Genomic DNA, 12,664 nt, shown 5'->3' with positions numbered 1-12,664 from the left:
TGTGTGTGTGTGTGTGTGTGTGTGTGTGTTAGTAATGCTGTTTGTTCACCTGCACCTGCCCGCAATTGCTAGTAACCCACCCGCAACCACTCCACTATATGTGAAAATATGAGGCCCGCATCTAACCCTAACCCACAAATAAAGAAAATGAGCTGTACAGTCAGAGATGGCGGAACAATTTTTTGACAGACCTTTTTAGATAGTCCTATGCTTCTGCTTATAATTTCCATCATTTTGGTAGGCTATCAACTTGTGTATAATTAGATACATGCAGGTTGTCTTCTTTAATTACTTGTTGCCCTAGAAGACTAAAATAAACCCCTTCTCACCAGAATTATGTCATAAATCGATATAATGCACTCTTCAATCTAGTTGACATTGGTCACTTTTTTTTCTCTTTCATTTCTAATTCTCAGCAGCAAATACTTTAGGGATCGTGGAGAAAATGCATTAACTCCCCCCAAAATGGGAAGGGATTTTCCTTGTCAAAATTTCCAATGACATCAGTTTGACCAGTTTGAAGGAAATTAAAAGCTGTTAAAATGACCCAACATGTTTTTGATAAGATTTCACTATGGCTTGGATGTATATTTTATGTGTTTGAAATACTATCAGCTTTTATGACGATGATAAAGATAGCATCTTTAAAGACGCTCCCTAACCGGCATTCATTCTCTCACTCCTGTTCTAGAGTTAAAATGTACATTTGGTGTATCATTTTACAGCAATAAATATTATATTAGGCTATGGGAAAGGTTATAGACCTACAGTTAGTGTCCAGGTTTCAGTTAGGCTACTATTCCATTTAACCCAACTGAACAGTACAGTTCCCCTGATGTGCCATTTTGAAGTCCCCGTCTTGTGAATGTTGAATTTGTATATATTCAGCTATCATTCAGTTTTACCACTTCACCAAATCTTTCCCAAACATTAGACTACTGTTCTGGCCCTACCTTCTATTTATTTTACAGCTTTTCTATTATTGAATTAAATATAGTCCTTTTTGCCTCAGTGGAAGTTCCCAAAAGCATTTGTCAATTGGCGTGTATTTGGCATGCTACAGTTAGGACCTAAAGCTTAGGCTTGAAACTCATTTGAATGCATTGTTTTCCCTTTATTCAAACCCGCCAGCCAGCAACCCACTCTTAATCCACACAATATTTTATGACCCTTAACCCGCCCACCCCTCTCAATGGGTGCAAGCACTGTTCATGACACAAACCAGTCACACACCCCTTGTTCCAGTTTCAACTGACCTGAGCCCTAGGACCATGCCCCAGGACTACCTGACATGATGACTCCTTGCTGTCCCCAGTCCACCTGGCCATGCTGCTGCTCCAGTTTCAACTTCCACCTGACTGTGCTGCTGCTCCAGTTTCAACTGTTCTGCCTTATTATTATTCGACCATGCTGGTCATTTATGAACATTTGAACATCTTGGCCATGTTCTGTTATAATCTCCACCCGGCACAGCCAGAAGAGGACTGGCCACCCCACATAGCCTGGTTCCTCTCTAGGTTTCTTCCTAGGTATTGGCCTTTCTAGGGAGTTTTTCCTAGCCACCGTGCTTCTACACCTGCATTGCTTGCTGTTTGGGGTTTTAGGCTGGGTTTCTGTACAGCACTTTGAGATATCAGCTGATGTACGAAGGGCTATATAAATACATTTGATTTGATTTGATTTGATTTGTTGGTGGAGAGACAATTTTGCCAGTTTTAATGCTTGTTTCCCGCAATTCTATACATTTTACATTTTGCTATGTCTAATGTTTATTCATGTGATATTTAAGTGACTCAAACATTACAACTAAATCTACGGGCTAAAAAACCTAGCTATAAAACCTTAGCATGACAAGAGGAAAAATGATGATGCACTATCCAATTTTGAACTTTCAACTTGTGCATTGTACTATTACAACTTTCAAGAGTAAGTAGAAAGCCGGACTGAGTTCCTCATTTTTTAAACATATACAGTACCAGTCAACACCTATGCATTCAAGGGTTCTTCTTTATTTGTACTATTTCCTACCTTGTAGAACAGTAGATGTTTTTTGCGACTGCACTTGGAGAAACTTGAAAAATTCTTGACATTTTCTTCCACTTAATGTCTTAAAGTAATGATGGACTGTCATTTCTCCTTGCTTATTTGAGCTGTTCTTGCAATAATATGGACTTGGTCTTTTACCAAATATGGCTATCTTCTGTATACCAACCCTACCTTGTCACAACACAACTGATTAGTTCAAATGCATTAAGAAGGAAAGAAATTCCACAAATTAACTTTAAACAAGGCACACCTGTTTATTGAAATGCATTCCAGGTTACCTCATGAAGTGGGTTGAGAGAATGCCAAGAGTGTGCAAAGCTGTCATCAAGACAAAGGATAGCTACTTTTCTAAAATCTAAAATGTGTTTTTGATTTGTTTTACACTTTCTTGGTTACTACATGATTCCATATTTGTTATTTCAGAGTTTTGATGTCTTCACTATTATTCTACAATGTAGAAAACAGTAAACATAAAGAAAAACCATTGAATGAGTAGGTGTTTCCAAACTTTTGAATGGTACTATATATATATTAGTACCAGTACCCCGCACCCCCCCCTGCCGGCTCCACAGTTTGGGATCCACTGCTTTATAGGACACTACTTGTGAGAAGGAAATAATATTTCTGTGTGCGTGTGTATTTGAGAGAGCATGTAGTATATATTGGAAGGCAATGGAATAATTACAACTCTACCCTAAGATTCACTTCCCGAGCAGTTTATCAAGTTGCGACATTAGGAAAACAATAACAATAACAAACAGAAAAAGATCAAAAGCGGGGGGGTTGAAAGGGATTCTGTTCCGCTGCAGCCCGAGCTGGGTCACCATCGTCCCAGGGCCTGTGAAGTGAGTAGACTCAAACCCACGCTAGAGGGGACCTCAGTTCACACACACACCAAACAATGTGAGGATGGGAGCCTGCTGTGTGTGCGTGCATGCGTGCTTGAGTGATTGTGTGTGTTAGAGAGAGTGAAAGTATGAGTGTATGTATGTGCATGTGTGTGCGTACATGTTTGTATGTATGTGAGAGAGAGAAAGAGTGCAAGTGTGATACAGCTTGATAAACGACAGCTCCCTGCCCCTGTCTGTGTTTAGCAAGGCCTGTGCATCGTCTCCTGCAGAGCAGACGGATAACCTCTGACCTCTACTTCCTGCAAACAGAGAAACACAACCTCCAGTGACCTTGACAATGAGACAAGGACAGCTGGGGGGGACAGCTGCCTCGGCCCAGGATGGGGAGAGGAGCACTTGGACATAGAGACACTTGGGGAGACAGGAAGACAAAAAATAAAAATAAATTAAAACGTTTTATTGTTTGGGCTCCTGAGTGGCGTAGTGGTCTAAGGCACTGCTTCTCAGTGCTAGAGGCATCACTACAGACCTTGGTTTGATTCCAGGCTGTATCACAACCGGCCGTGATTGGGAGTCCCATACGGCTGAGCACAATTGGCCCAGTGTCGTCTGGGTTTGGCTGGGGTAGGCCGTCATTGTAAATAAGAATTTGTTCTTAACTGACTTGCCTAGTTAAATAAAGGTTAAATAAATTGTCACACATAGGTGCAGTGAAATGTGTGGTTTTACAGGGTCAGCCATAGTAGAACCTCACCCCTGGAGCAAATTAGGGTTAAGTGCCTTGCCCAAGGGCACATTGACAGATTTTTCACCTTGTTGGCTCGGATATTCGAACCAACAACCTTTTGGTTAGTGGCTCAAACACACACACACACATCGAGAGACACCCCAGGGATGGGAGGACCAGTGGGGAAGCGTTCCCATGCTGCTCTGACTCAAACGTCTTGGCTGATCCCAGGCAGGGACACACCACAGTCAGCCTTCATACGGGAAGGAGAGAGCTTCTTGCTGACAGTGAAGCAGACAAATACCAGCAGGTCTGCACAAACACACACCCACACATGGTGTCTATCACACGCTATCCCTTACTACTCCTGTTCTCCTCTCCCAGACACACTATACACACATACAGTGTCTACTGACTAATATTTGCAACCCCTTTATGCTTTGTTTATTTTGTTGTATCACAGCCTATTCTTTGAGATAACACAGCAACTTGGGAGTAGATCAATTTGCAGCTAAGTGTCCCTTCCCCACCCAAGTGGAAGCCGAACATAGTGAAGCACCCCGGACCTTGGACTCCCACCCCCTTCCCAGGATGCACTTCTCTGTTCAGGTCATTGGGTTTATCCTCCATTGGTCTCGTCACACTGATGGACAGGGACAGTTGGGTTTCATGGCTCTGAATCAAGGCCGGCGCTCGGTCTGGGAGACAACGCTCTATTCAATAAGAGGGACAATTCCACAAGGGAGAACGCAGCGTTGAGTTATTCAATACACTGCTGTCTCACATGCCCAACCCAAACAACTCTGTCGAAAGAGAGGGAGAAAGGGGGGGTTGACACACACACACACACACATATGCAGGTTGACATTTATTGTCATGTGTCTTGTCCTGGAGGCAGAACTGAGCAATTTCCCCTTAGATAGGCCAGCTGCAAAGTCAAATTTGTTATATTTTAATAATTCATTGACACAAAAAATGTATTTTTTGGTCTTAATTTAAGGTTAGGGTTAGGCATTATGGTTAGCAGTGTGGTAAGTTTAGGGTTAAGGGTTAGATTTAAAATCTGATTTTTATAACTTTGTGGCTGCGTCAGCTAGTTACCACTCATGACGAAAAACACTAACCTGGCACACGCACCCACACACAAACTCTGGATTACGGAACTAAGGACTTCATGGACAAAAACATTGTCAATCATCTGTGTCCAGTGTTTCTGAAAACGAAAAATACCATTATGAACGAGAGCTGAAGCTTAGTTTTGATTTATGCGATCAAGATAGAGTACCGTGACCCTGATGCTTCAAACAGCAAACATCAGCTTTAGAAGGACTAAAACTGTAATTGGGTTCTCAGAGAGAAAAAGGGGGCTCTCAGAATTACAAACTATGCCAAATCCTCCATTTGCTTTTGTAAGCCATAGTTTATCCACATACTGATGTTATCAGATCCTTTGGGGGGAAAGGGGAGAGCTTGCTGGCTAAATTGCCTGAGACACTGTCCTCAGTGTGGTGTGACCTGCAACACAACCTCTGTGCCTGTCATTCGCCTCCTAAGCCAGTCAACCAACCAGGATATGACAGATAAAGAAGATACAGTGTAGACACTGTTAATGTTATAAATGACTATTGTAGCTGGAAACAACAGATTGTTTATGGAATATCTACATAGGCCCATTATCAGCAACCATCATCACTCCTGTGTTCCATTGGTATGTTGTGTTAGCTAATTGATCATTAGAAAACCCTTTTGCAATTATGTTAGCACAGCTGAAAACTGTTGTTCTGATTAAAGAATCAATAAAACTGGCCTTCTTTAGACTAGTTGAGTATCGGGAGAATCAGCATTTGTAACCTGATTCAGGAAACTAGGCATATGTCGCAAGTCACTTCAGTGCTGCTGAAAACAAATAAATGACGCTTTGTTGTCGTTGTGAGGTCAGAGCTTTCAGAACAACCCTACATATTGCCAAGGCTTCCAGTGTGCACTCTTAACGCGAAACGCTCTGAATTTGCAAACGGACAATCTGACAGCACAGTTTCAGTCACCAACGCTCTGGATAACATACTGCAACAGCCCAACCAGCTCTGCTAGGGCGAGTAATGATCAGCGAGCTCTCTCTCTTAGATGTCTGGAAGTAGCTGGCAAGTTAGTACAGAATGCATGGATCAACCCTTAAAGAGATGGGTTGGGCTTAAGAGGGTGTGAACAATGCTGAATGGGTGTAGACAAAGAAGGGCTCTCCAATAGTAGTACCAAAACATTGAAAGACAGTTTTCTCAAAAGTGAGTTTACAAGTTGATCAACTTTCAAAGCAGAATTACTTTCCCATTGTCAAATGCAGTGTATGATATACCATTTTCTAGTCCCTACTATTATCCAATGTAAAAAACTGAAATTCAAATGTTGCTACTTAAGACCGAATCCAAGTGGTGTGTCACATTTGTGGTTTCGATTACAGGCTCAAAATGGCCAGAAACAAAGTACTTTCTTCTGAAACTCGTCAGTCTATTCTTGTTCTGAGAAATTAAGGCTATTACATGCGAGAAATTGCCAGGAAACTGAAAATCTTGTACAACGCTGTGTACAACTCCCTTCATAGAAAGAGAAGTGGGAGGCCCCGGTACAGAACTGAGCAAGAGGACAAGTACATTAGAGTGTCTAGTTTGAGAAACAGATGACTCACAAGTGTCACGCCCTGATCTGTTTCACCTGTGATTGTCTCCACCCCCTCCAAGTGTTGCTTATTTCCCCCAGTATATTTATACCTCTGTTTCCTGTCTCTCTGTGCCAGTTTGTCTTGTATGTTTAGTCAAGTCAACCAGTGTGTTTTTCCTGTACTCCTTTTGCTGTTCTCCTTTTTATAGTCCTCCTGCTTTTGACACCTGCCTGTTTCTGGACTCTGTACCCGCCTGCCTGACCATTCTAATTGCCTTGACCACGAGCCTGTCTGCCACTCTGTACCTCCTGGACTCTGATCTGGTTTTGACCTTTTTGCCTGTCCACGACCATTCTCTTGCCTACCCCTTTGGATTATTAAACATTGTAAGACTCCAACCATCTGCCTCCTGTGTTTTCATCTGGGTCTCACCTTGTGCCTTCATAGTACAAACTGGCCATGACAGACCCAGCAGACTTGGACTAGCTCCGCCACGATGTCTCCCTGCAGGGAGCCACCATTAGGAGACATGAGGAGATGGTACAGGGCCTTTTGGAAGGGCTCAGGTCCTTGACAGAACGCCACAACCATTGGTTAAAGGCTATTATGGAGCAAATCAGGGAGTTAGATCAGAGGCTGCCTGCCACCTCTGAAAAACCCCAATCACCAGTTTTCCCCTATCTGTGGTGAGTTTGTACAGCCTATCCCAGCTCCCCGAGAACACCGCTTACTTCCTCCGGAGTGATATTCGGGGAATCCTGGTACCTGCCAGGGTTTTCTTTCTCAGTGCTCACTTATTTTTAAGCTACAGCCATCTTCGTTTCCTTCAGACAGATCGAAGATAGCGTATATTATTACGCTAATGTCGGGAAGGGCGCTCTCCTGGGCTACGGTAGTTTGGGAGCAACAATCTGCCATTTGTGGTCATCAGGAGGAATTCATGGCAGAAGTGAAAGGTATTTGAGTTTCCTGTTTCCGGGAGAAAGGCGACTAGTAAACTGCTTGACTTACGTCAAAACCACCGTAGTGTGGCAGACTACGCGGTTGATTTTCGCACGTTGGCCGCCGAGAGTGCCTGAAATTCGGAGTCTCTTTTCGATACTTTTCTGCACGGATTATCCTGCAGTTCAAGGGGGCCGAATACTTTCGCAAGGCACTGTACCTGCCCTATTAGGAAACACTTGTCTCTAGTGGGTACCAGTACTATGGTGAGTCAGACATTGAGTTCCCTAACTCCCATCACCCGCACACCCCTTTTTGCTCTTGTTCTGCGGGGAGACCAGTCTAAGTCTATCCAAGTGCTCATTGACTCTGGGGCTGATGAATGTCTTATGGTCTGGTAACCATAGTGAGACAATACAGTTCCTCCTCATTGCATCTCCCCATGTTCCGGTTGTTTTTGGATTTTCCTGGCTTCAAAAGCACAATCCGATGATTGATTGGACCACAAGCTCCATCCTGGTTTGGAGTCCATTTTGCCATTCCTACTGTATTCAAGCAGCACAGCCTTCCTCAAATCGTCTTCCTCATGATGTCTCTGCTATCCCCACTGAATACCATGACCTCCTGGAAGTGTTCAGTAAGGCACGTGCTACTTCCCTTCCCCCGCACCGTCCTTATGATTGTGCCATTGCTCTTTTCCCATGCACTACACCACCTTGGGGTTGACTGTATTCTCTGTCTGGACCAGAGACCCAAGCAATGGAGAAGTACATAGAGGAGTCTCTGGCTTTCTGGGATATGTCATTGCTGAGGGCAATGTTCAGATGGATCCTTGAAAGGTGAAAAGAGTGGTGGATTGGCCTCACCCAACTTCCAGGGTGCAGTTGCAACTTCACCATCTCCTGCCACCCAGGGTCAAAGAATGTGAAGCCTGGCCCCCGTCTCCCACCTATACAGTTCCTCTGCCACACCCTCGACCTCTGAAACCATTCTTCCTACCTCATGCCTTGCTGCCACTGGGGATTGGGGTATTGAGAACCTGGTCCGTGAGGCACAACGCTCCCAGCTTGGACCTGAAGGGGGCCTGGCTAACCGGCTGTTTGTCCCTAGTCTGGTCCTGGAATGGGCTCATTCCTCCAGGCTGACCTGTCATCCAGGGTCCCGTTGTACACAAGCATTCCTCCGACAATGTTTAACTGGTGGCCCACAATGGTTCCTGACGTCTCTGCCTTCGTCGCCGCATGCACAGTGTGTGCTCAAAACAAGACTCCACGGCAAGCTCCTTCTCCTCCGTGAAACTCTGCCTAGAAGGCCAGCATCCCAGAGTCACCTCTTCACTGTTGATGTTGAGACTGGTGTTTTGCGGTTACTATTTAATGAAGCTGCCAGTTGAAGACTTGTGAGGTGTCTGTTTCTCAAACTAGACACTCTAATGTACTTGTCCTCTTGGTCAGTTGACACCGGGGCCTACCACTCTTTCTATTTTGGTTAGAGTTTGCGCTGTTCTGTGAAGGGAGCAGTACACAGCGTTGTATGAGATTTTCAGTTTCTTGGCAATTTCTCGCATGGACTAGCCTTCATTTCTCAGAACTCAGTAATCAGTAATCAAACCCACAAATGCTGATGCTCTAGATACTCAACTAGTCTAAAGAAGGACAGTTTTATTGCTTCTTTAATTAGAACAACAGTTTTCAGCTGTGCTAACATAATTGCAAAATGGTTTTCTAATGATAAATTAGCCTTTTAAAATGATACACTTGGATAAGCTAACACAACTTGTCATTGGAACAGAGGAGTGATGGTTGCTGATAATGGGCCTCTGTACGCCTGTACAGATATTACATAAAAAATCTGCTGTTTCCAGCTACAATAGTAATTTACAACATTAACAATGTCTACACTGTATTTCTGATCAATTTGATGTTATTTTAATTAACAAATGTGCTTTTCTTTAAAAAACAAGGACATTTCTAAGTGACTCAACTTTTGAACGGTGGTGTATATATTTTTCATTTATTTAAGCAGGGAGCCATGCTGGGAGTAGAGTTGCAAAAGGTCGGAAATTTTCCATGGGAAGTTAAGCCAGGGAATTTGGGGAATTTTGCTTAAATTCATCAAAAGTTAGTTTATAATGTCAACCTTTTTTTGTGGAATACACATGATGAAATTTTAGGGTCCTGTGGCATATTTTGGTTAAACTATCCACAATTCAATGGAATTGCAACCCTCTCCATGCACAGTCCATTCCTCCATCACATGTACAGCTGATTCTCAAGATCTTGCACACGAATGAGATGCTATTGAGCCCACACTACGACACTGTCTGTGCCAAGAACTACATGCTTTCTGGTAAGTTTTGATTACAATACTGGGTGGGGTGAATAACTGGTCCTTGTTTGGGAACACACACCAAGGCACGCAACAGGCTAACCAATACAAGGGTTGAAAAATTGGTGGCCATCCGGGCAAATTTGAGGCTTTTTGAGCCTGACAACGAGCCATCCTTTAACAAGGTTGGAAAGTGAAAGTGAAGATGAGGCCTCAGAGTCTGATGCTCAAGAGGTGGACATTAAGGAGGTCCAGGGAGAAGACATGGAAGCCTGAGAGGAAGACAACCAAATCTTTAGTTTCTAGACTATCATTTCACAGATGTATGTTGAAAACGTTTTTGGGAGATGTGATGGATCATTGGGGATCAATCAATATTCCCTTTCTTTTCTTGTTCAGTGAAATCATCCCATGTGTAGAGTCAACTCATTTAATTAAAGTTCAATTCGTAACTCAATTGGAGATCATTCCACATGAGAAGCGCAAAACAAACTAAAAGCACATTTACCTATATCACCTGAGTCCGGGTTTGGTAACTTAAATGTCTGAAGATTTACAATGAGGTAAGGTATGGAGGAAGTTAAATGCAGGAGGGCCTTATAGACAAAATGACTGCAACGCATACTGTTGCTACAGTATGGACCCCACTCTATCAAACACTGGGTTATGGCCCCAGTCCCAGTTGTAATATGTTGGCTTCAGACATACACTGTCACATGAAAGGGTAGTGCCTCCCTGAGAGATGTGGAGCAGACCACTGGGGTGGGGGTGGGGGGATTTCCTCAGACATCAAGCCGCCCTATGGACTCTCACAGATGGGACAGGTCTGACCATGTCTTTGACCCCCCCTCACCCCCTTAGTCCATGTCCCCCCCTGTTATAAGCTCCACAGAAAGTTCAGCCCTGATCAGGTATTAGACCCTCCCTTTATACTAAAAAAGATAGGACTTACCAGGTCTTGTGGGAGAGAGGGGGCCCTGGGGACATGAGACTGACTGGGAGCTCAGAGGGAACACAAGGCATGAGAAATGATGCAAGGTCCTGCTATTCCTCAAGCAGGGCCAGTGACAGCTCGATTACGGGCGGCAATACAAACCATTAAGTGCTATTAATCTTCCTGGCTGGCGACGAGTCATTATGGGCCATTCATCTCGCTGGGCCGGAGTGAGTCATTATGTGTCATTACTCTCCTACCCGCTGGGTTAGGGGGGCAGGCAGGACAGGAGCAAGTGGGGTTGAGGTCTCCCCTTGTTGGACCCCAAGCTGAGCAGGCAGGTCTACCAGGCCAGACGGTTGGCACTGGTGCTGAAATATGTATGGAGGACTCATGAACAACAGCCAAGCCAAAGAAGCCCTATTTGGGGATAATTGTTTCCTGACACGGTCAACGTGTCACAGGGGTTAATCGGACCACTGTGGCTCTCCGTTCAGTCTTAGTCTCAGTCTCTCTAGACTTTCTGCTCTCTCTCTCTCTCTCTTTCTCTCTCTCTCTCTCTCTCTCTCTCTCTCTCTCTGTGCTTATTTCTCTGACTCTCTCTCACTATCTCTTTTTGTTTTCTCTTTCTCTCCTCTCTCTCTACCAGTGTGCTATAGCTTTCAATCACCCATTTTCCCCTCAATGTGCACTCAGAGAAAGGTTTAGGGCCATGTCAATGTACATAAAGCCAAGGCATTAAACTGACTATGTGGCAAAGTGGGGTGGTGACCTCAATGAAACCCTAATGCTATTTCATGGTTGTGAGGTGGGAGTTGAGGGAACTTACTCGACCCCACACCTGGACAAGAACCCTCTATATAAGGCCTTATGTTGGAAATATAGTGGACCTCTCCACCCCTTGCCTCCCCCTAAGCGTGTCGCCCCCCTCCGTCCTCCCAGCCCATAAAAGTATGGGAAAGTCCCAACGCTGCTATGTGTCTGTGTAAAACATAATACTGTCTGCAGGACTGTGCCTGAGTCCTGACTGAGTCCTCCGCCACTACAGCGACAGATGTTTTATTTAGAATCCAAAAACACTGGCTAGGTAATTTGCTTAAAGGAGGGGAAACAGAGCAGAGAGTGCTGTTGCGGTGTGACAACCATGCCAGAGCACGTGAGGGAGAGACCAGCTTGGTAGAGTTTCCACTCCTCAGCCTCTCTCCAACATCAGCTCTTTCTCAGACGCCTGTTTTTCACTGTCTCTCTCTCTCTCTCTCTCTCTCTCTCTCTCTCTCTCTCTCTCACACACACACAAACAAGGTTAATCTCTGTCACAATCTACTTCCTATCTCTTTACTCTGTCTATCTAGCCTTGTCTCTGTCAAGCACTCTAATTCTCTCTTTTTCTCCCTGTCTCATCAGTTTCTTTCCCTCTTTCATTGTCTGACTGACTGTTGGCTATAGGACCAGGTGGTGTTCCATTGTCTCTTCTCCCCCTACCCTATTTTTCTCCCTTCCTCCCCCCGTCTCAACAGGGGGTGCAGGTTGACCCTGCTCGTTAGGCGCAGGTTGACCCTGCTCGTTTAAGTGTGCCTCATGGGGGGGGGAAGGAGATGGGTCTAGGAAAATGGACAAGTCACTCACACGCAATCACCAACACATATACTGTAACTCACCAAGACACAGACCTGCACTAAGCCCTACTGAGCAGTTTCAAAGGGAAAAACATGGTAGTTATATACCACAGTGAGTGTCATATACTGTAAAATATTGTGTGTGTGTGTGTGTGTCATATTGTACTAAGCAGAGTTCTGGTCTAGTGCGCTGTACTAGGGAAGAGTTAAACCCCACACTGGTTGCTGTGAACGTCTTGGCAGCCTCCCCATAATGACAATCCCAGATCGCTATTATCAGAGGTAATATGGATACCCAGTGCAGTCCCCTCCTCTACACCCCACTCCTCCCCATACACCTCTCCCTTCTCTATTGCCAATGGGAATCCAGCTCACTTTCAACAGCTATCCACTTTTAATTATTATTGTTTATTATGGTAAATGGGATTTTACACGCATAGCTATAATATTCCATGGGGGTCACTCAACCAATATGGAATAGCTGTTACTGAATCCGCATGTTCTCATCCCCGACTTTCACAAACACAGAGACGTACACACACACACGAACAAGCACACACACAC

The sequence above is a fragment of the Oncorhynchus kisutch genome, linkage group LG13 (genome assembly GCF_002021735.2).
Source record: "Oncorhynchus kisutch isolate 150728-3 linkage group LG13, Okis_V2, whole genome shotgun sequence".
Taxonomy (NCBI): domain Eukaryota; kingdom Metazoa; phylum Chordata; class Actinopteri; order Salmoniformes; family Salmonidae; genus Oncorhynchus; species Oncorhynchus kisutch.
Note: the sequence above shows the minus strand (reverse complement) of the source record.